The 25,251-nt window shown below is 46.3% G+C and overlaps 1 protein-coding gene across 2 annotated transcripts in view; it reads right to left on the reverse strand.

Annotated features, from left to right (window-relative positions):
• LOC135911360 (solute carrier family 23 member 1-like) overlaps positions 1-25,251 on the reverse strand; it is a 189,421-nt gene that overhangs the window by 162,286 nt on the left and 1,884 nt on the right. The window contains exon 1 of one of the 2 annotated variants that reach the window (XM_065443615.1): positions 9,490-9,593. The exons of the other annotated variant lie outside the window; for it this stretch is intronic. The gene's annotated coding sequence lies outside the window, so the exon portion shown is untranslated. Of the gene's footprint in view, positions 1-9,489; positions 9,594-25,251 lie in introns of those variants that run through there. 2 annotated transcript variants of the gene reach the window in all.

Consider the following 25,251-nt stretch of genomic DNA (forward strand, 5'->3'; position numbering starts at 1 on the left):
TGAAAGGCGAAGCCGCTGAAATCCCGTCATGGCGTCAGGATAGATGTTGAAGCGCTCGAGGTAACATTTATTGTGAGAAAAACTAATCATTTCTACCACTTTGCCGACGCAACTGGAAAGTACATTTGCGTGATAGGATGGCAATTCGAGTGAAGACTCCTCATATTTCAGAAAGGGTAGTAGGGCGAATACCCTAGGAGAAATCGGTGCCCCTGATGCAAGTCGCGATTTAGTAAAGCAATGAACGGGGCTAGTTGGTGGACGTTCATGATTGTATTGCGCTTAACGTTACACTTATGGAAGAACTAATGGATCGCGAATACGGGGCAGGTATACCAGGTGACCTATATTTGTGACTTAATCTTGGGAGACGTGCAATACGTGTGAGGGCTGGCGTGCGGTAATACACCTTAGCATGTAGCTCGTTAATTACGGCGGGATTTGATAGTGAAAACTGGGAATACTATAAATACGTGAGTGAGTAAAACAACTTTATTAGGTCCAAAGAAGACGCAGGGTAGACCCTGCGCCACCCGGCTAGTCCCCCGTAGGGACTATAAATATGCGCTATAAGCAGCTTTCCGCGGAAAGTGATATTTATATTTAATGGGAATTCTTGCAGTAGTTGATATAAGGTATATATTATTTTAACGTGGTTATGTCATAACATTATGCTTTTACACTGCGTAGTAAACCAGAACACGACTGGCTGTCCGCGTGCTTGCCCTTTCGTCACACCGCTCAGAGATTTGCCGAGTGAGATTGCGAGAGGACATGTGTGCGCCGGTCTGGTCGTGCTCACACCCCTTGCGCTCCGGATCAGCGGTGGAAGACGAGGAAAAAGGTCGAGCCAAAGCAGCCTATTGCAGAACAAATGTTAGCCACATGCTCCCACTTCCACATGCCGCCACTCAAAATATTATTCTTGAGGGAAAACGGCCTTTTTCCTACGTATCGCTGCTACTTTTATCCCAGAAGCGTACGGTCTGCGGGTTTCTCAGATATAAAGACAACAGGGTAGAAAGTTGTTTGACTTTCATGCATCTACCCGGAAAACTGCAATACGACCACAGAAACCATAGTAGTTTTCGCAGTGATGGTGAAATTGAATCGGCTTGCGGCGTAGCTTGGAGGGAAGATGCATTGCGAAAAACTGCAAGCACGAACAGATAAAACTCTCCTTTCATTTCGGCTGCCTCCTTTTGCTGCGAAAAAAAGCGTCCTTTTCTTGACACATATGTTTCGAAATCCGGACTTACTGTAAAAGGGAGCCTACATCATTTCTTTGTAATTTGAAGTGCGTGTAACCCGCAAGTAACAATTCTATGAATATATCGGTTTCTATACAGTAATGTTCTCCCTTAACAGCACCATCAGCCACACACAAATGTATGATCGAGGGAACCGTAGACATATTTTTAAACAAGCTTGGGTTAGTCTTGCTGTTGTGTGCAGGCACAGCCATGGACGAATGAACTGCTAACGCGAAAATGCAAAAATAAAGATGAAAAAGAAACCTTATCTCATTAGATACGAAAGGAATTGCCCCCGGTTTCCTATATACGGTATATTTGGCTACACGAATAGTTTCAAATGTAGTTCCTTTAAGAAAAATCTCCCTTTCTTACCCCGATGTGGATCTTTTGTTTAGGTTTTGGTATCTGTCCGTGACTGTACAGCCGCCGTGAGACTTGCACCGACCATTGAAACCCCACATATACACCGACCTAACTTTATTAAACGTGGACTCTGAGGAGCTAACACTGAATAATTTAGAAGAAAGACGCAGTAAGCTAGCGCTATTCAACATACCCCAACCAAACATGTCCAGCACCCACTGCAAGAGAACCAAATGTCATTTAAGGCATGTTCTGGTTAAGAATGATGCCGACTGTACTTGCTAAAGGGAGTAGATTGTTCTTATGCAAACAACGTTCTTCTCTACGTTATTTAATAAGGAAGTAATATAAAAAAATGAATTATCAGTCATTTGATAACCGCCACTTTTCTGTGGACCTGGCCATGATGAATTACACAGAAATAAAGTAAGTAAAGTACTATTTAGGAGATGTAAAGGGGAAAAAGTGAAGAAAGTGCAATCTGCTAATTCTGCGCCAGAGGTTGAACACAACTGCACTAGGTGGCCAGCATAAGGCAAAGGTTACATGACGCCAGACTATTACGTATCCTTGAAATACCCTACCCAAAATACTATCGTAAGAAGCCAACCAACAAAGACACCAAGGATAACATAGGGGAAATTACTTGTACTTACTAAATGAACCAAAGAAATTATAAATTAATGGAAATGAAAGTAGATGAAAAAAGAACTTGGCGCAGGTGGGGAATGATCCCACGTCTTCGCACTACGCCTTGGTGTCTTAGTTCGTTGGCTTCTTATGATACGATTAATAAAAAATCGGGTTCCTCACTTAACCCCCTTTCTTTTTACCCAAAATATTGTACTTTGATTATTCTGAGTATACCCGTCGTGGTTGCTCAGTGGCTATGGTGTTGGGCTGCTGAGCACGAGGTCGCGGGATCGAATCCCGGCCACGGCGGCCGCATTTCGATGGGGGCGAAATGCGAAAACACCCGTGTGCTTAGATTTAGGCGCACGTTAAAGAACCCCAGGTGGTCAAAATTTCCGGAGCCCTCCACTACGGCGTGCCTCATAATCAGAAAGTGGTTTTGGCACGTAAAACCCCAAATATTATTATTATTATTCTGAGTATGTCGATACTTTATTAACACTTTTGCAAAGCACTATGTAGTACTGTAACTGAAATACTTTTTGGCACAGTCTTCGACACTGTCTCAAGATACTTTTCAAAGTACTTCAACCCCAGTTGTCAGATTGCATAGCATTGTTGCCTGATGCACAGCCTTGTCGAGTACTTTAGTCATGACTCCTACCGACATTAACCAACAATCAGCATGAGCCAATGTGGTTTCGTATGTCCCAAAATCGGAGCACAAAAAGCAGGAACGCCGTCATCTATATTTAAGATGGATGACGGCAGCCGCTTTGACACGACCGCGCAGGGCCAGACGGCGAGCTCTGCATGGAAAGGAGTAACACGGTCCGGCACAAGACGGCGCCTTCTCGTTCCACCATTCGCCAGCAGCCAACAGCGAGAGTGCCGCTGCGAGGGACGAGTTATCGAACCTCCCTTGAGTAAGACAGTAGCGACCGATATATCTATAATGAAGTACCCCAGCCTTTCAGAATTTTTTCTCAAGCACAAGGTTGCCGTGTCGTTGAGCACACTTGTCATGCTTCGTTTTAGAGACAGCGTCTCCTGAGAGAGAGAGAAAGATGCAACGAAGGGAAAAACGAAATGCAGGGAGATCAACCAGAAGCTGGTCCGATTTGCTGCGCTACACAGGAACCAGGGAGGTTGAGAGATGAAAACAGGGAAATAAGACGCGAGAGAACATTGCGGGTTCTGATTCATTGCGGAGGTGCACATCGAGACTAGGGTTGGTCTCTGACGTGTACAGGAAGTGTAGCAACTGGAATGTTTTTTTTTTCTGTAGCGTTCACACCACATTGCAGATATTGCCACGCCTCTGCATGCGTATACAGGGGTTTGGGCGAGTTGGTGCGTCTTCACTTCAGATACGTAGCGCCTGATAAACACGGACAAAGCAGACTACCTACCAAATAGACTACCTAAACAGGTGCTACAAATAGTACCTTTTCCTTTTGTGGTGTTTTACTGTGCGCTACATGTTTGGATTGTGCATGATGTTGCTCTTTGAAACGGAGATTATGGCGACGCGTTTTCCTTTTTTTTTGCGTGCAAGGAGCCTGGATATGCGGTTACCTCGCTTCAAATAGAAGAGTGATCAACGCTGGACCAGAGAATCTTATGCATATTCTGAGACCTTGCAGTTATGTTGGTCAGTCGACGTTCACTAGACATTGTGGCACTCAGGACGCTTCTGTAGCGCACATCGTCATCAAATTCCCACGATTTGGGCAATATTGGTGGACACTTCGTAGTCGTCTTGACTTCTTAGACAGGTGTCCATTGTCATTCAAGGAACTGGTCAGACGTTGGTAGAGGTCGTTTCTATAAACGGATATGACCTGTAACAACTTTACACGATTTATTGGGAACGGTGACCTTATTAGTTATTTGTGAATGGCGCTATTCCAGAGCCGTATTTTTTTTGCGTAGAACGACAGAAAGCTGAGCTAATTGATAAGGATTCATTATGCAAGAAAATGTGAGGCGTGCAGACAGGACACAAGAAAAGAGAAGTGGACAACACGTGGACAACACGTGTTCGCGTTGTCGACTTCTCTTGTGTGAAGTTTATACGCCTCACCTTTCCTTGCATAATTTTTTTGCGGTAGCAATTATATGGACACTCCAGGCGCATTCTTCCCGGGGCCTTCGGCATCGCCGTGATGTTTCGTATCAAGTCCACGGGCGATAATACCGTCGCCATGCGCTGCATGCTGAATGTGCGAGTGAAAGCACGCAAGGTAAACGAGAAATCGCGGCTCAATCTGGCGCGCGCGAAGGAGGAAAGCAAAGAGCAAGTCTTCCATTGCTCGAAAGGCCGTGGGAGGACGGGAGGGAGGGTGGGGGTGGGCAGCGTTGTACTCTGACAGCAACTGCGCATTTCGCGACGGAGAGCAAGGGAAACTGACGATCGTGGCTCAACCTCGCGCCATATACGGAGGAAAGCGGGAAGGCAGTGTGGGAGGGAGGTGGGGGCGGCTTCAACTCCCCCAACAAGCGCGTACTTTGCACAGTCGTGCGCGCTTATCTTGAAAGGGATCTGCAGAGGGCTCATACTTCTGCGCGTGCGGTTCTCGCCGCTCTTGCGTTGAAGCAGTATACCAAACGAAGGTCACGTCGCTGGCTACTGCTGCCGCGCTTGCTCCCACCAGCGTTTTGACAGCGAGTATCCGCGCTGATCGAATGTGATGTGTTCATGTTTACTTGTGCGCGCTGACACCATGCTTGTTAATTCAGTTTGTAAGCGAATGTTTCCAACCTTACACGGCCGATAAATCTACTAGCCTTACTTCGTATAGCAGTCCACTATTTTGCTATCGCAATCGATGGATTGCCTTTCGGGAGAAACTGCGACTTTTGTTTTAGATGATAACATCGTGTCGGCTTTCTTGTCATTGACATTTGATCTGCTTTAGGCTGATACATGTTGTTCAACTGAAATTTTCGATAATTTTTCTGCGTTGTTGAACTTTTATGTGTTGTTGCTGTGCATTGAACTATTTCAGCGTGAGTAGATAACGCTCATCCTTACCATAGGTCCTGAGTCGGCATTGTGCTTGACATACATAATATCTGTAACTTTATGTGGAGTTCTAAGATTTTCTTTCTGTGCTATATACTGCGGCCATGTTGGACCAAGTATGCGGTATTCTATACATAGTAAATGCAATAGAAGCACATGTCATACAAGTTCCAATGGAACTCAGAAGTACGCATCATATGTAACAAAAATATTGTAACTACGTTGAAGCAAAACAGCGAAAGTCGACAAGAATTTCTAAACAAGTATCTTAGTAGAGATGAACTACCTTTGTAAGTTTAAAAAGAAAACGAAGTACCCACAAATAAAATTAAGGTGTAATGAATACAGAATCATATATGCGCTCGCACAAAATGAAACTACGTGCTGTAGCAGCCACGCTATCAAATGTACGCTCAAACTCCATACACATACAGTATTAGTTTCTTTTATTCAACGGAATCGTGAAAATTTTTGAGCATTTATTTTTGTCTGTCTATTTCGGTGTCCTGTTTAGTGTTTATTTTGACAACACTTTGGTATAGCGAACTCTTTATTAGCAAAACTTCATTTTCTGCGCAGTTAATAATAATAAAAAAAGCTCAAGGTCCATTAGACCATCCGACGACAATTCCGTCAACTCTTCGTCGGCGGCTATATATAAAAAAAGAAGAGGGGCAGGCTGTCTAACGCAGGTTTTGAAAGGCAGCTCTTTCTGAAAGCCAACAAAGGCTTTTGTCAATTCGGCCTTTTGTAGTTGTTTGACAATATGAAGCACTTCGAGAATCCAAACATTTGTGCTGTTTCTATATGTCTACAGTACTTTGAAAATATTTTGAATCCAACGAAATAAATTTTCAGAATCTAGTATTCTAGTCTGATACTTTAGAAATTTGTATATTTAGTACTCTACTGAGTGAAGTTTTTGCATTTATTCAGTATGTCCTATTAGAGTCTTTCTTTGACTCTCTTGTCTGATTTTCGCTGGGAGCCAAAAGCAACGATCGACTAAGTGAATCATGGCAAGAAAAATTTGTGTCCTTAATCAACGTAAAGCCAAATTCTCGCACCTGATAAGTTTTTATTATCTGCTTTTGTTTCGGCCCCAATGCTGTATTTTGTTTTTCGACTTGCGTCAGTACAGATAAGCGAGCGCCATGTCGGGTCCTATCTCGTCTCGGTCCTAAATGTGCTTTTATTTCTGGTTCGCCTTCGGTAGCTTTCATGGCTAGCAAGAAGCATGCCTCGTTCCACCTTAAATGAACGACTCGGCGCCACTGAAAGGCATGCCCTTGCCATGTGTACTGAGTGAAGGCAGCCACCTCAACTGAGGAGTCACTCTTTTCGTCAACGAGTGAACGTCGCTGCCACTACCGTAAGCACACATGTGTCGAAATCTCAAAAAGGGAATGTGTCTAGGTGCGTGCACTACGCTGAAGCTTTTCGAACACCTTGGCAGTCCATGTCAAAAGCTCGTCTGCATTTGCAACTGCTCATGCGGTGTCTTAGAGAAATGCCAAACGCATTCACATGTAGTATATACATCACTTAACTTATGCCAAAATTAATACATACGCAAGTGCCACGTAGCTGGATATAAACAAGGTACCCCAAGCCATTGCTTGAAGTAAGTCAGACTATTTTTATATTTTGCCTAAATACATAATTTGTTATTATGAATTAATGAACGTCAAGAAATATTATAATCAGAGCAAAGGTGCAAATGAGAAAACTGTACATCATCCTTAAAATCAAGCTTCCAGTTGCTCAATACGGGCTACATTAAAGTGTTTCGCAAGCCTGAAAGAAGCCCGCGAAAGCCCGCGAAAACGGGCTACGCAACTAGACACGTGGCACTTTGTCGCGTTTCGCGGGCTTTCTTGAAGAATTAGATGTTATCGAAAACATTAGGGCGTCACAGAGGCTGTCCCCCATTGTTGTTGTCAAAAAGAAAGCTGGCGGAATTCGACTCTGCGTCGGTTTTCGCGATTGAAACAAAACAATTGGCGCAGATGCCTTTCTTCTTCCTCACACAAAGGCACTGCTGCACAGTCTCCCTGGAGCCACGCACTTCTTCAAGTGTGACCTCGCATCGGCATACCCTCGGTTGCTGCTGCATCCGGAAAGCCGTGACTCGACTTCCTTCATCAATCACGAAGGGCTCTATCGGTTCGAATGAATGGACTTTGGATCGGTACGAGCGCCTGCAACTTTTCAACAAGTGATGTCCCAGATTCTTAAGGGCTGTTCCGGAGAGTTATGTTAAATAGAGGGCATCATCGTGTTTAGCAAAAGCATGGAATAGCATCTCGCGAACTTTGCCTCTGTTGTATTGTGTGAAATTAAAGCTGCTGGCATCAAGCTCAACGATGAATGTGAATCTTTCCTGCAAGAACTATCCTTCTAACTTGCAGAAAAGCTAGGTGCTATCATGAACACTAATGGGGCCGTATAACGTAAAACTATTCCAATATGTTTTTATTCAAATCTCCTGACGTCAAATTTGCGTAACCGCCGACGCAAGCATCGGACGGTCACCTGCAGGGTTTTCTGAACAAACCAATCAAATGCTCCCCTCGTTCATAGGAGGTCACTTTTGTTTGCTTGAAAAACGAATAACATTGCCTGCACTGAGTGGCTTGTCTTATCTAATTGGCTCACAAGAGGCGAGGAGAATGCTCAAGTGGAGAGGCATTCGATGAGGCCGAGCCACTGCACTGAATATTGATAACCAGATGAAGAGGGTGGTGCCGGCGTCTGCGATTGGTCCGCTTTCTCTTACTTAGCTTGCCGTGGCTCGACAACAATTGCGGCGGCATGCAACGGAAGCTTAAGAATGACACTAAAATGGATACTCAACAAAGAAGAGTTGGCAGAACGAGGCCGTAAACGTTCCGAAAGTTCTCGAAAACGTTACACGGCCACACAAAAAGTCTTATTACACGCAAATAAACCCATACTCTCCGGCAGGGGCGAGTAGCCAGTGCCGGAGCGATAGGCGGCAGCTATCTTTTAATCCTTTCGGAACGGGACAGCCTGCGGTTATTCAGAAGAAAATTCAGTTTTGTTAGGCATATGCATCTTTAACGCGTACGCGTCACTTTGACGCGGTGAGTTCTTGCGGTTTTGTGATGTCGCGTGAGAGGCAGGTGATGTGGGTGCAGCCCGAAAACTTTTGACTAATAGCCGAGGGCTAATGGCAAAAAGCCTCGAATCAAAAATAACCATTTTTGTTTTGTTCAGTCAAATTATGCATAATCAGTGTGTACACGCGGTTTTCAGCTACGCGGTTTTCGTGACGTCGCGTGACAGACAGGTGAAGTGGCGGTGGTCCAAAAAAGTGTTTGACCAATCGCGGTGGACTGATTGCAGAATTGGAATACAAAAGTTTGGGATAGTTTTACGTTGTAGTGCCCCTGCACCGACGGAAATTGCAAGCCTGTGTTCATTTCTTGGATTGGTGGAGTATTATGCTCCATTTGTGCCAAATCTTGCTGGCGTAGTGGAACCAATGTGAGTCCTGCTTCGGAAAGGCCAACCTTTTATTTGGAGTGGCACTGCCACGCTAGCTTCTGCAAGGTCAACTTTCCTCCATCCAATTGCTTCATATGTTCGACCCTGCTCTTCCTGTTGTTGCCTCCACACACCCTTCTAACTGTGGCCTTGGTGCTGTTTTCTAACACGTCGACGGACATAATGTACGCATCGTAGCCTTCACTTGTCGTACCTTATCTCCAGCGGAAAGAGCGGAATTCCGGAAAGAGCGGATGGGGAAACGGCGCCGCGGTAGCTCAATTGGTAGAGCATCGCATGCGAAATGCGAAGGTTGTGGGATCATTTCCCACCTGCGGCAAGTTGTTTTAGGCACAAATTATTGGCACAATACACAAATTGGCACTGCCAATTTTGTGTGTTAGTAAAATTTTTGTGCGTTTCCCTGATACCGGGAAGAAACCACTATCACCAGAGGACTGAAAATTTTAGTTATTTAGAGTTACATTCTGCATATCTACATAAAAACTCATTTGGATTGCCGTCAGTACCAGGGCTCTTCTTAACATCAGTATTCAGCAAGATATTTAAAAGGCCTTGTTCATGGATTTCAATGTCTGAAATAGGTGGTCTAGTGGGCGTGTTGACAACATGAAGTACATGACCATTATCTTTAGTGAAAACGGATATAAAGTAAGAATTAAAATGATCAGCACCCACCGTGGTTGCTCAGTGGCTATGGTGTTGGGCTGTTGAGCACGAGGTCACGGGATCGAATCCCGGCTGCAGCGGCCGCATTTCGATGGTGGCGAAATCCGAAAACACCTGTGTAGTTAGATTTAGGGGCACGTTAAAGAACCCCAGGTGGTCGAAATTTCAGGAGTCCTCCCCTAAGTCGTGCCTCATAATCAGAAAGTGGTTTTGGCACGTAAAAACCCCATAATTTAATTTTTTTAAATGATCATCTTGCGTTTCAGCAGTGCCGCTGGATTCCGAGGATAGCTGTTTTGTGGATGGGTTGACATAACGGAAATACTTCTAAAAGGTGCCTCCCTAAAAAACATCACTAGTGTCACCTTATAAAAGTTGTATTTATATTCTCTTATAAGGCATTTCAAGTGTTGGCTTACGCGTTGAATTGAGGTCGTCTTATCGGAGCTCGAACAGACCCCACGTTTTCATGTCAATCTTCGCTTTATACGTGCAAGTGTCCTTCTAATCCAAAGGTTTATCCTTTTAATTCTATTATAGCCTTTTGGTATGTAGTTTTTAATACAATCCATGACCATTACCAAATAGTAATCACATAAATTCTCTGTACTAGCATTCGACTCAAAGAGAAAAAGAAATGATCGAATGGATGCCCTAAAAAGTCCAACATACGATCACTAGCAGAGAAAGATTTTAAAAATGTTTATGAGTGGCTCATAGATAAGATTCATGCGCTAATCTTTGCAATATTTGCACCATATTATGGTTCGAAAGACCATGCTCAGTATTACCTATTTCTAGATATGGATCTTAAAGAATTTGACATAAAAATTCAATCAAGTATTTACTACTTAGTCTCACAGATTCTTGTATAATCTGTCGTTACTTGGGTCAGAACTAAACAGAAAGCATGCTCCAACATCTGTTGGAATATCGAGACTATCTGCCCCAGAGAAAGTGTCGGTCAGTCAGTGCCGACCAAGTTAAAATAAACCGAAAGTATAATATTTTGTTTTCTTTTATTTTGTATAATATTTTGCATGTTTCACTCCATAATTTATGGAGTGAAACATGCCTTGATGAATGTTTCACTCCATAAATTTTCTTAAGTGAAAGATAACATCCACAGGTGAGTTGGGAGCCTTGTAAATACAGCGAATAAAGACGTGACGTTCACTTAACTTGATTTTGATCCAGACGGTTTCCATCGCTCTCCCAGTCTCTAGTATAATATACAGTAACCTCTTTAACAAGAATGCTACACCACCCCGTCGACCTTCCAGGTCTCTTCTCACGAACGAATGCCCAGGGGATGTGACCTCGGCACCACTCACATCCTTATGTAGCCTGGTCTTGGTTATGGCCATAACATTTGAGTCATGCTCCAACACAATGTAAGTCGGGGAGTAAGGACATAGTCTCGGCCAGGTACAGGTGGACAGGCTAAAACAGTGGTGCAGGTTACTGCTTGAGGTGGGAGACGAATAAAATGCACAGAACAAAGCTGTGTTGCGGCTTGAAATAGAAAAGGAAGATGAATGGAAAGGGGTAGGTCAAGTTGTACAACACAGACTGAACCATCAATCAGAGCGGAAAGGGTGATCGAAAAGTCGAGTCGAAGGATCACGTCATAACGGCAGCGTTCGAGGCGCACTAAACAAAACGGACTTGTGGCGGCATGACACTGACACGTGCAGCACGCATTCTAAGCACAGCCGGAGTTCCACCGTCGGAGACCTGGAGCATTCGAGTCGGAGCAGGAGTAAGTGTTTTTTTCAAGCGCGTTCGAAGCTCTGCAACCATGGAAATTTGCGCTCCAGTGTCGATGAGTGCTGTATTGGGCAAACCATTCACGTCCACGTCCAGAATGTTCTGACCAGTAGGCAGGGTCAGTAGAGAATTTCAGGGTGGAGTGCTATAGAAGCGTCACTTCCAGGAGCTGCCCCAGTTCGTTTCTTGTCGGAGAGTGGCAACGGTAAGCTGGGGACGAGTAGAGACGCAGTTGGGGCGAATGAGAGTGGTGACTGTGTGGTGATGGTGAGTGGCTAGTGGCAGTGAATCGTGCGTTGTCAGGTGTATTCTCGATCTCGGTGGAGCGTCCAGGCAGGAGAGTATTCAGAGAGGAGTGTCGTAGACAGGAAAGATTGGTTGAGAGTGGGCCGAGCAGCAACTTCGGCAGTGGCAAGAAATGTGGCTCACACGCACACAATAGAAGCAGATCAGTCTGTCATCATGTGAGCGCCATTCAACCGGTTCGCGGTAGCTCGGGTAGGGACCATACTGGCTTCGGTCAACACGGACAGAGACTGCAGACGAAGCGAAGTCAGGATGGTCGCCGGAGCAGATCGACGGCAGATCCACATTGGCATTTGCTTGGCGAATGACCTATTGAATGGCTCGATTGAAGCACTGCGTCACTGTTGTGGAAAGAGACACTGCTTCAATTTCTCGCCGGACTATACGTACGACGTGCTCAGAGGAAGTGGGCGCACGCGGAAGACAAAGGTCTTCGCACGTCGATAAAGCAGGGGTGTTGGGTAGATGCGTGAACTGCTGAACTATGCGGTGGCTCTTCGCGTCTGCAAGGTATCGACATTCGTTAAGAATCCTTTTGACTGTTGTGGCGCTATAACGTGAAACTATTCCAAACTTTTGTATTCCACTTCTGCAATCAGCCCACCGCGATTGGTGGAAAACATTTTTGGACCACCCCCACTTCACCTGTCTGTCACGCGACGTCACGAAAACTACGATTCCTTCCCATCTGATATGATGTGTTCTCACTGATTATGCACAATTTGACCGAAAAAAACAAAAATAGTTATTTCTGATTCGATGCCTTTTTGCCATTAGCCCTCGGCTATTGGTCAAAAGTTTCGGGCTGCACCCATTTCACCTGCTTCTCACGCGACGTCACAAAGCCGCAAAACCTTACGGTGTATAAGCGATGCGTACGCGTTAGAGATGCATTAATATGCCAAACAAAACTAAATTTTCTTCTGAATAGCCGCAGGCTGGCCCATACCGAAAGGAATAAAAGATGGCTGCCGCTGATCGATCCAGCACTGGCTACTCGCCCCTGCCGGAGAGCATGGGTTTATTTGGGTATAATAAAACCTTTTGTTTGGTCATGTAACGTTCTAGAGAACTTTTGAGAGGTTTACGACCTCGTTCTGCCAACTCGTCTTTGCTGAGGATCCATTCTAGCGTCGTTCTTAAGCTTCCGTTGCATGCCGCCGTGATTGTCGACGAGCCACCGCAAGCCACCACAATAGCGGACCAATCGCAGACGCCGGCACCACCCTCTTCATCCGGTGATCGATATTTAGTGCAGTGGCTCGGCCCCATCGAATCTCTCTCCACTTGAGCATGCTCATCGCCTCTTGTGAGCCAATTAGATAAGACAAGCCGCTCAGTGCAGGCAATGTTATTCGTTTTTCAAGCAAAGAAAAATGACCTCCTATGAACGAGGGGAGCATTTGACTGGTTTGTTCAGACAACCCTGCGGGCGACCGCCCGATGCTTGCGTCGGCGAATAGGCAAATTTGACATCAGGAGATTAGAATATAAACATATTGGAATGATTGTACGTTATACGGCCCTTGTTATGTTCTTGTAAACAAGACGCCGCGATGCCTTTTAAAACGTGGCCTGACCTTTTCTGTCTCTGCCATGTTGTTATCCCCCTTGCGGCAAAGAGCCAGGACGCCCTGGATCTAAGCCAAGTATAAAATTCAGTGGACGTCTTTGCCAGGGCCCCAAGGTCCTACTTAGCAGCACGTGGGCGGCCGATGGGCTTGTCTAAAAAATGTCGAAGCTTCTGTTTGCATTGGCTCCAACTTGTAATCTCTTTTTCATAAGTCTCGAACCACACACCCGTGCAGTTTCTTTTGGGTATAATGTTATGTTAGCCAGCATAAGCGTGTTATCCCCCCTCTTCAGTAGGCTGACCCGTTCGTAAATCTACGACCATTCATCGACGTCAACGTTGCAACACCTAGAAAACATCCCAGAGTCGTGGGGCTGGAACAGGATGACCGTTGGTGGCGTTGACGGGGCCGCGGTTGACGACTTCCGATGAATGCAGAAGAAAAGAAGAGATTACAAATGCATTCCTGGCTTTGATGGCCGGGTTCAAATGGGAGCAAATTGCAAGTATATTCGTCTTTCAGATTTCAGTGCACAATAAGGAACTAGAGGCCGTCAAGATTAATCAAGAGCCTAGCTTGCGGGTGTCTTTCATAGCCAGAGTGTCTTATTAAAGTGTAAAATCGCATAGTTAATGCTTTTTTTTCTTTAATTCACTCCCCACTTCGACTCTAACTTCTGAGCACTTTATGCGAGACATTTAAGTTTAGCTGGAACAACGCCCAAGCGGCCGACTATGAGGAAATACGAATCCTACAGTTTGCCGAAGACGACGTTCATACCCCAGCTCTGATCGTCAATTCCTATGGTTACTCCAATAAGGGCAACAACATTCGCACAGAAAGCCTGATGCAATGTAAGGAGATTTCATTGCAAATGAGACAGATCTCGTATATAAGATTACAATGAGGTGCAATCATATTTCTATTTTCATTTTCAATCTTTACAATGAAAGTAAGTTAATCTTAATATCAAGATCCCCGACAGTTGTCAAAATGGCTGGACCTATATATACAAATGATGCCATTTCGGAGAACAATCTTCTCAATGTGTCTAAGAAAGGCTTACTCGAAAAACTTTCCCTAACCTTGCATCATTTTTCATTTTAATTGCTTCAGTCACTCGTTTCCTTCCAGAAAGCCGCACTCAACGATGTGCTGTCTAATCTATACGGCTGCCCGATTTCTGTCGTAGCTCCTCTTCTCCTTACTTTTCATCATCGATTGCCCCAAAGCGGGGTCATACTGTTCTTTCTTCTGCGGTAGACACTCACGTGACCTCTGAATCTGACGTCTTAACTTGAATTTCGCACTTTTTGCGCAATTGTACTGGCCTAGGCGTAACCCTAAAGAACGCGTCAGATGCAGGAAACACACACACACACAAAATGGTCAGGACAAACGTCGCTGAAACGAGTACCATTACTGGCCCCTCCTATTCCCTCATTCATATCACTACTTTGGCTGCTTCTTTTCTCTCTATTCTCTTCCGTTGCCCTGAGAGCAGTTCGTTCAAGCACAAATGATTGCTGCCTTGGCACAGAGAGGAGAAGGAGGCGCAACTGGAAAAAGAAAGGAGGTGAACCACCTCGCGCACTGTGTGCCTGCCACAACAGGAGCTGCAGAACGGCACACAGAAAACGGAGCGGCCCACAGAACGGCCTGAGTAATCTAATCAGGCGATTAGAGGATAAACGCCTCGGGCTTAATGTATTCGCCCCGAGCAAGCCGATATGAAGATGGCGAAGGGGAGGACAGCCGAGCGGTTCCGCTATCTCGCGTCGCTCGTATAAGCCGCCCACCGGCTGAATAATGACTGCAGAGGGCGGATGCGACGAAAAAGGGAAGACAAACGACTTCATTGCCATGTGTCGAAAGACGGGAGACGTAAAGGAGTTCCGAGGCTCGTTTATAGTCCTGCCCGGACGCTTCTGTAGTCGCCGAGGTGCACGCGGCAGTCGGCCCTCTCGTTACTGCTGCGCAGGCACGACTCGTGAAGGAGAGCGCGGCGCCGCAGTTGTTCGATCAGTTCGGAAACGCCCGCTCGAGTATGCTCACACCCGATGTCAGTCTTCGATCGGCGTTCGACCACATCGACGGAAGGACAGTGCGACGCTAGATGCTTCAACGTCGGGTCACGAAGCTCTCTCCTGCACCACAACCTCGTAACCCGAATTCCACGAAAACAAAGAGGGGATATATGGCCTGGCATCTGAGAGGCCAGTGTGAACACCGCGCACTTTAAACCTCCTATCGCATTTTTAGTAGCACGAGCATCGAGTGACACTCTTGTTTCTCGCGCAGTACTTCCGGTTCGCCTCCTGAGACGACCGGGGAGGAAATTCAAAATAAACCCGAAAAAATAACAAAAAAGTACAGTACAAAATTCATAGGTTCCATGATATGTATAATATCAGAGCATACGTTTATTTACAGGTTTAGTTACTGAACTGTCTGGAATAATTGGAATTAATTAGACATCCCTGATTACCACACACCAAAGCACAGAATCGTAGACTTTAAAGACCCGCCACGCGAGCACGACATTTGGCGAAATTCCTGGAAACGCGGAAGTAAAAAGCGGAAGTAATGGCGTCACTAATGACATCACACAGAAGAAGGTGGCATGATATTTGACCAGCTAATTAATGGAAAACAGTTGCCTTTGAGTTCGGTTTGTGCGTTGCGTTCGCGTAAAATTAACCAAAGGCTCACTCACACCGGCGACTTGGGGAGGTCGCGCGACCATTTGCGACTGGCGATCAAAAAGCGACTGAAAATGACAGAGGCTCACACCGGCAAGTGCGGCTGAGCGCTACCTGCAAGTCGCAATTCCGGTGATTATCGTTCTCAGCGACAACTGTATGGATCTGCGCAGTATGCGCGCACTTTGCTGGTTTCGCGTTCAGGCAACAGCCATGGATTTAGATTCGAGCGAAGAGGAAGACGCCGTCACTGTGCTGATGCGCAGTGCCGTGCGTGGTGTGAGCTGTAACAGCGCGGAAGCCTTTCAAGAAAAAAAGCGACGCTAGTGCGTGCGCCGTTGCTTCCGTTCGCAATAAGTGGCCGGCCATGCAAGTCGCCTCCTGCTCCAACTCCGCGCGTGTGACGAGGGGTATAGTATCGAGAGTAAGTTGTAATTTCTAGTTCGCGTTGCGCGGGAATCGATGCCGAATTTTTGGACTTTCTTTTGTTGCTGTTTCGCTTCCTGCGAATGCTACCGCGTACATTCGGCACATTGCTGGAACTGCTGCATCCCAGCATCACGAGGCAAGACACCAATTACATTCCTGTCTAGTCTGCCATGGTGGCGTGAACGTTATATCTACTCCGACGCAGAAGAACGCCCGTAGAAAACACATGCTAACATAACTTTCGGCGCGCCGCTGATTGGTTTGGCAGTTTTGCGACTACGGTTGCGCGACTGAAAAATCCAACAGCGAGCGACTAGCCCAGAATAGTCGCTTTTCGGGAAAAGCGACCATTTGCGATCATGTGCGACTGATCGCTTTGATCGCTTTGTGCGACTGATCGCTTTGAACTCGTTGACCTATAAAGCAAGTCAGAAAGGAAACACTTGGAAATATGCTTTGTTTGCAACTGGGCATAGTCGTAGAGCCAGTTTGGATGTGAAACGGTATAGTTTTCTTTCTTTTTTTGTTTTTTTTTAAGCGGAGCTGGGGGTCCTGAAAAACTTAGAGGCCCGGTTTTGTTAACGCGTACTTGTACGTGCCATAACAACACAGCTCAGCGGTGTATTGTCGTACTATCTGCGCAGTTAAAACGTTGACGTTTTCTGAGCTGAATTTCTTCCTCACAGGCATGAACTGCATGACCAATGAAGCTGCTGAATGGAAAATCTAATTGAAGAACTTAGCAATGTTCTTTCTTAGGGCACTTCTATACGACGTTTCGACTGAACTTCAGTACTTCCAACGGGCTCACATGTTTAGTTTATTTTTCGAAAGGTCTATATTCTTATATTAAGGCACGGAACCAAATCCGATTAGTGCGCAGCAGCGTCACAGTGCACTTCTTGAACCGCCGATTACAAACTTGTCCAGCGCGTCAAGCTCGCGCTGCAGATGCATCAAATTGCTTTGAAATGTGAAGGCCTTGTAGAGCCAAATTCTTAATTGCGGTTGGGGAAATAAATGAAAGAATGCCTGTGAACATGAACCTTCTCAATTGACGCTCCTATGAATATCCACCAAACAAAAGAAGATGTATCCAAGCATAGCGCGTACATCGATGCACTGCATGATCAAAAATAGGCAACAATAAACTTTAAAAGTGTGTCATGAAACAGTTTTTCCAATTCTTGCCCTATTATGGAAGTGCTCGAGCACAACGCATTGACCAGCAAAGCACGCAGGTAGGCAAAGTGTCCCTAGTTGATTGAAATTTCATCGTTAACAAAGAGGATATATATTACTCGAGAATTTCTTCTGAAGAGAATGAACTGCGTCTTAGGCTATCTCTTTGAGCGCGCATTGTTACCACTGCCACGGCGTTCTTTTAACACGTATTAAATATAGCAACCTATCTGTGGTTGAGGAGCAGTCGTGTAATACAGCTCTACTCTCTCGTATATATTATCATACACCCAAAATGACGAAAAATGACTTTGCTTCTAAGAAAACTCTCTTTTCGTGAAGCTAGTTGTAGCTGGGATGAATAATATGATACGTTTGAATGGCTAAGCTATGCAGGCCGAGCTACCTGTAATGAAAGAATTGTGCCACATGAGTGGCCATGTTCTCTTTTTACTGAAGAGAAGCATGTTCAGCGTCGTATCATATTCTTAGCACAATAACGAAAAGTCGTTGCTTTCTTACATTATTTCTATTTGTCCTGCATTAAGCATACATATAATAAGGGCATTTACATTTTTGTCGTTCTGTTTCTCTGGGCGACATAAAGATAGTGTTATGTAAGTTCCACTCCACAGTTTCGATCTGGCGTGACGATAGGCCCCTTGTTGCCCTTATTCAAGATAATAGCATCGGAAAAAAACAATGAAATATTCTTCCATTGTCCCTTTTGGCCTCCGTGGTCCAGCTTCCGTTTTTGATGCCTTAAGCGCACGATGTGTTTCATAGCTGCTGCCGACCACTTGGGTGCTTCTATATTTGCTACTGTAGTTTAGTTCTTCCAGGCCAACCTAGTGAGCTTCATCGGATATGTTAAGCAGTTGCCGCGAGGTGGAGATTAAGGTGGAGAGAGCTCCCCGGAGGACGGAGGCAACGCATGGGACTGCATGGCTTGCTCTTGTGCGCAGTCTAACGGCACCACCATTGCGGCGCCGGCCGTTCCCCGCAGCGTATAGCGTTGGTGGAGAAGCAGGCTGCGCAATCACAACAGCTGATAACTTTCCTCTAAACGTGCTTTGCAGTGCACACAGTGCTTCTTTCTTTTCCTTATTGAGATGACAGCAAGGAAGGAAGGTTTAGTTACCTTACAGCTATAATGGCGACTAATGTTCACGATGCAAGGAGGAGAAACAATAATGTATGAAACAAAAACACAATGAGCATCGCCACTTTAGTAAACCAAGCGGTAAGAGAGCTAAACAGAACACTTTTGGTCCCATATAGACCAGAATATACGACCTGCACGGAGAGTGAACAAATGTCACGACAATACTGACAACACCAGAACATACCGACACTGCGTCACAGATAACCAACTATACATACATAGCGCTCGAGCAGCGTCACAGAGCCTTTTCCCGAACGGTACAGTGACGTGTCTAACGCATATTGTAGAGAGGCCTGGGAAGCCCTGCTACGGAGCGAGGACCCTACTCCACAGCAACACGCCATCCGCCTGGCGGAAGAAGCCGCGAAGAGTCAATACCTCTTTGCTTGCTTCTAATCGCGGAGGTTCCGGCCCCCGTCCCCAAGGCCTGTGTGCCAGGTACTGGGAGTAGGGGCCTCCTTATCCGGCGGTACAATAAAGTTGCTATCATCATCATCATCATCATCATCAGTAGACGATGAGCAAAACGAGAACAAGGTAATAGCAGGAGCCCGGCTCCCGCTTTTACCTTGTTCTCGTTTTGCTCACCGTCCTGAATTTGCATCTCCCGCCTTCCCCGTGTTTTCCCTACATACTAGCAGAGGTGTTAAATATGCGAAACCTTCGAATAACGAATGGAATAGTCAGTATTCGTAAAGTGCGAATATTTTTCGAGTACTTTTCGAATATTTCAGAACGTCAACTGCGCCCAAGCAAACATAAAATGGGAGCAAAAGTAAGGTCAATTTTCAACACCGCGGGATTACTATGGACGTAAAGCATGAGAACTTGCGTAGTGGACCAGGCTACGTCACTTAGGTAGTGATACATTTCAGGCTGTAAAGCGATAATTTGCACTCTCTGAAGAGCCCTGTACATGTAGAAAAACTACCTGTTTGCCTCCAATTGCTTATTTGTGCTCATAATAAACAATGCTCCATACGTTCTATGTAGTGACGGAAACTTGACCACTTCAAGAACACTCGGATGAGAGCATCATTTTCTATTAATTGTGATAACGGCTATTCGTTATTCGAAAGTTATATAAGTATACATATAAGTATCAGATATTCGATTCGATTCGCTTCTGGCAGTATTCCATTCGTGTTCAATTCGGTCTCAAAAATCAATGTTCGCACACCCCTACACATTAGTGAGGCACCTATAGTACATGCCGGGTATGACATTAAATGCCTGTGCCTCTTTGAGAAAGCTGTTTACAATTGCTTAATTGTAAACTTGCCTTGCTCAGGCTGAGTGACACACAGGAAAATAGGTATAGAAGGGTATAGCCAAATTTTGTACTATCTGGTCAAATTTTGCTCGAATTTGCTCAAATAGGTAGGTGGAGCGAAATGGGGTTAAACTGGAGAAGTTGAAAGCACTGCTCCTCCGACTAGTCCATTTCACTTCTATGCAAAAAAAAAATATTAATAAGCTTGCTTTAAAATAAATAAATAAAAGTGAGAATGAAGCACTTTAGCACGCACAAACACTCACACACACAAGAGTTAAAGAGAAAAACCGGCAGAACATAACCACGAAGGAGAGTCAATGCACGCAACCTTCCCTAGTATGTAGTTGTTCGAGCACACGTTGGTGCATTTAAAAGGTCATTCACTACACTGAAATGTGCTTTTTAAAGGGATACAGAATAATAATGCAAGAATATTGCGAAACCATTACAATTGCATTCCTAAGGCACGATTGCTCTTGTATATAGTCATTATTCGGGTTATTTTTGAGCGGATGGCTCCATTTTTGACGCTCTGTGAGCGGCCATCGTGTCACACGCAACGCGCTGCCGACAACAAGCCGGCGAACCTGACGTCACATCTACCTCCAGGAGCGACGGGTCGAATTGACCGGCTGTTTTGTTTTCCCCGCGTCACGCCGTGCACAATGCTAAGTTCCAGTGAAAGAGAGAGAGAGAGAGAGAGAATAAACATTTTTATTCGGTGAATGCAGCTTTGGAGAGGCGTCCTCATTCCAGAATGCCTTGAGCTCGGGCCGTGTCCTGGGCCTTCGCAATCAGCCGTTGCTGATCTTCGAGGTCGGAGCTGGCCAAGGCTCTCTCCCAAAGCTCGTTAGTGGGGTAAGGGTTTGGAGGATTTAATGGTGCCGCTCTGCAACCCCCTACTATGTGCCTGAGGGACCCGGGCTCTGCGCAGAAGCGGCATTGCGGAGAGAATTGTGTAGGGGATATCAGGTGATTTCTGGTTGGGTGGGGGAATGTATTAACCTGTAGAGCTGGGAGGAATCGTTCCTGCTCTCTATAGGTAGTGACTTGTGTGGTGGTGCTTATGTTCTGCGGGTTAGCTTGTAGTGTTGTGTGATGTCTTGGTACGAGACTAGAGGGTGCATGCGCTCGGGTTCAGATTCCTCGGCGTCGGCTCGGTGGGTCAAATCTCGAGCCACGTGGTTGGCAACCTCGTTGCCAGGTATGCCTTGATGAGCTGGCGCCCAGATGATCATGACTCATCTCGTTGGCGGCTTTTCATTGATGATCCGGAGCGTAGTTGTATGAATTCTGCCGCTGGCAAAGTTGCGGCACGCCTGTTGGGAGTCGGACACTATGACTTCAACCTCTGTTTGGGAGAGCGCGAGGGCTATGGCCACTTCCTCGGCTTGGAGGGGATTGTTTCGTGTGAGCGAAGTGCTGCTGCGATGTTCGGTGTTGACGACTACGGTGGTTGTTGTGGCTGCGCGTCTGGGGTAAGAAGCAGCGTCCGTGTAGGCTGTAGAGGGTAAAGTCCCGTATCGCTTGTGTATGGCCAGGGCGCGGGCCTCCCTTCGCTCTGCGTGGTGCACTGGGTGCATATTGCGAGGTAGAGGACGTACGGTGATGTTGCTCCGGATGGCATGGGGTAAGCTCACAGTCTGAGGCTTCGGATGGCTCAGAGGGGCAGAGAGCCCCAGGCGTAAGAGAATGGACCTCCCTGTTTCCGTAACCGCCAGCCTTGTTCGCTGACTGGATAAATGTGCCTCGATGAGCTCCTCGGCCGTGTTGTGCACACCTAGTCGTAGTAGGCGTTCTGAGGACGTACTGAACGGCAGGCCCATCGCCTGCTTATATGCCTTTGTGATCATTGTGTTGATTTTCCTGAGTTCCGTCGCGTTGGGTAGTGCGTATGGAATAGCGTAAGTTATTCGAGACACTACGAAAACTTGGACAAGCCGAAGCGTGTCCGCGTCCCCCATGCCTCTTGTCTTGGTTGTTATTCGCCGGATCATGTGGGTAACTTGGGCTGTTGTATTCTTAAGCTTTTGAATTAATATTGTATTGGTGCGAACCGACTGGAAAACCATTCCCAATATCTTCACGCTCTGAGACGGAACGATAGTGTATCCCCCCAGTTGTATGTTGATAGTGGGCGAGTCGGATCTGTGCTTCTTTCGCGGCGAGACCAGGTGTAGCTCCGACTTTTGGGGGGCGCAGCTGAGCCCGCATGACTTAGCATAGTCGCTCACCACGTCTGCAGCTTCCTGCAAGCGGTTCTCCATTTCCCCGATGGACCCTGTGGATGACCAGATGGTAATGTCGTCGGCATATAGGCCATGTCGGATCCCTGGAATGTTATCGAGGAGCGGCGGTAGGCCTATTAGGGCGATATTGAAAAGAAGAGGAGATAACACTGCGCCCTGTGGTGTGCTGCGCCCACCCAGTAGGAAGGGGTTCGTAGCTTTGTCCCCAACCTTTAGGATGGCTTTTCTATCTGAGAGAAAATCTCTGATATAGGAGTCCGTCCTGGCCCCACAGCCCAGCGCGTTTAGCCAGTGATGGCATGGGCGGAGATTATTACTCCGACTTCGACGAGCGCTACGGAACCACCGGCCACGGCCGGAACGAAGGGCATTCTGGTGAATCAGAGGTAGCAACTGATATAGAAGGCGTTTGTTCTGGTTCCTCCGTACTTACACCAAGAAGTTGATCAATCTAAACACAGAGGAACAAAGTTTCTATGCACAGGCTGCAGAACTGGTAGCTACAAGGAACCCAAGTGGCGAGCAGGTAGCTTATATCTCAGCTCAGCACTTTCCTTCTGCGCTGGCAAAGGCACCCGCTCCTCCGTTGTTTCATCACAGCGGGGTGCTCCTTCCCTTGGCGGTGGCGAGATGACGCCACCGGCATCATACAGGCGATATCTTTTCCTTTTTTCGTTCGTCGTCACTGCAGACGATGCGAATTTCGATTCATTCGGGCAGAATTGGCCAAATATCTGGCTAAGAACGTCGTATAAACAACAAATTACTCCCAACGGCGTTCTTCTCCGGCGGCCGCTAGGGTGCCTCGATTTCCTGCGCACCCGCCGCGCCGTATAGAGTGGAGACAACCGCGGCCTCTCCTACGTAGTTGACCCCGCGAATCGCGGACGCCGTAGTAGACGTCTTTGGTAGACGCCGTAGGGACGCGTTGTCAGCGCTCGTGTGCCTTGTGTGCTGTTTGGCACTACTTTACTGGCCTTCCCCCAGCACCACTGGTCTCTGGTGTTTGCGATAGCAGAGACATGCCTATTTGCCTTCTCTTTTCAAACGCGCCTCTGACGTCTTGTTTGCACTTCCTCGAGAAAACAGATGGCGCAGCGTCAGGCTTGAATCGCTGCCTTTTCAATGACACCCCGAGGCTTTGCGATCATTCGCAATGGGCGGTAAGCAGTGAGGCAGGTAAGTGTGACACCATATTCGGTTTGGCCGGAGCCTTCAGAGGGCGCCTCTTGGTGCGGCGATTTGAGAAATATTTATTGAAATAATTACTTTGCCATCATTTTTGCTCAGAAAGAGTGTTTTGGTCACTCTCGGTGCGATAGCTGTCATTGCAGCCAGAAATTTTGGCGACAAACTTTTTATTCTGTATCCCTTTAAAGGCTAATAACTGGCCATGGTCAAAGTATTGTCCCAAGGGATAATGGATGATGACCGAGGTTCAAAGTGGGAAGCGCAGGTGTTGCCTTTGCTGGGCGTGTAGGAAGCAGTTCAGCAGCGCTTGGCCTATCTCCTCACCCGCCATTCCACACGAAAGCAATGCGGAGCTCACACTATTTTATAGCCAGATTTTGCGCAAACAAGAACCATTTGAGACGGTACTATGAATTGCAAGTTAACAGTGCCAACATGAGTAGATCGTTTAGGAGCTCTGCTTTTATGTACGTCAAACAGTGCTTCAGCAAAGTGAGCAATGGAAGTAAGCGAAATTGTGAAATATAACGTATGCGCATAATTAGACGGGCCCGCGCCAAAGCTAGTTCAGTCCTCAGTCACCAAGAAGTTTCAATTACGGAAAGAACTTGTGATATTTTTTTTGAAAACTAAAGGCTTTAATGAGACTTTATGAACAGTTTCAGTGTACGTGCCACTTGGGTGCATTTCTAATCACTCTACAAATCATATTTGTCACCTTGAAGTAGCATGGGACATCTAGAGCAGCATGCAATGTCATTAGTCAGGCAAACATCTGCAGCTTTCCATTAAAGACCGCATTTCTCTCTCTCGGCTGCCGCAGATCAAATTTCTTGTTATGCAAGATGATCATGAGTTTGTTTGTGTGCTAGCTGGCACCGTCGCGTTTTGTTGCCGTGTCACCACGTAGTTTCTGCTACATTTCTCCATAAGTTACGGAATGGCTAGTTACGGAATACGGAATTTTGAATTTGCAGTATTAGTCCAGTGGTAGAGAAAGACGCGGTGGAAAGTGCTGTGGAAGGAGACGCTAAAACAAATGTCCAGACTTTCTAGCTGTGGCGACACGCACTTGGCCGCCCAGGGATTTGGCATCCTTGTAAACGTCATGAGGATCCCAGCAGAGAGGCGACGGCGTCCAGTCGACCGAATGTTTGTTATACTCTCTCGTTTGAAAAGCTGGACTGCTTTATTTATTAGATTTAAAACTGCTTTCGCTGAAGTATTCTTGAATATCCGTTGCGTTCTCCAGTATAGCTTTTGCTGGCTTCTCATTGGCTGTTGTTGTACTATTGATTCCACACGAGTACCCCCGTAATGATTCGTTGGAGCATATCATGGTTCAAGCTTTTTTCTATGGGCACCTGTAAAAACATAGTGCGCTTATTGTTGTTGTTATAAAGTTTGTTTTTAATACTTCCAAGTACTTTAGGGCAACAATAACAATTTACTCATTGGCACTAGTTCACTACGAAGCACATCTTGTAGTATTAGAATACGGCTCGACAAGATATTCGCTCTATTTAAAAGCAAGCTTTGGCTGGATGGTAGTTCCCATTTCATGTGATTAGGGTGCCTAGCTGCCAACTTCATTGTACTTCAGTTCAATTATTTAAAAAAATCTTACTGTTGTATCTGCGTTTGTTAGTCCCCAGCAATTGGGCCAACCGTCAGAGCAGGGCACGGACGCTCAGCACGATTGACGTTACCCGAGCAAAGCGCTGGAGAGGATGGCCCACTGTAGCATTCCTCTTCTTTGCTACAGTTACCTCCGGGAACGAAAAGGGAGCCCTACGGTGACCTAGCAGCTCCTCACTATGAGTCGGCTTGAAGCGCTCGACGTTGACAATGTCTCGTCCACGACGGCGCATGTCCCAAGACGGTTCAACGGGTTTGATCACGTAGTTGATGGAGGCTGCGCGTTTGA

This window comes from Dermacentor albipictus, chromosome 1 (assembly GCF_038994185.2).
Source record: "Dermacentor albipictus isolate Rhodes 1998 colony chromosome 1, USDA_Dalb.pri_finalv2, whole genome shotgun sequence".
In the NCBI taxonomy this organism is placed as follows: Eukaryota; Metazoa; Arthropoda; class Arachnida; order Ixodida; family Ixodidae; genus Dermacentor; species Dermacentor albipictus.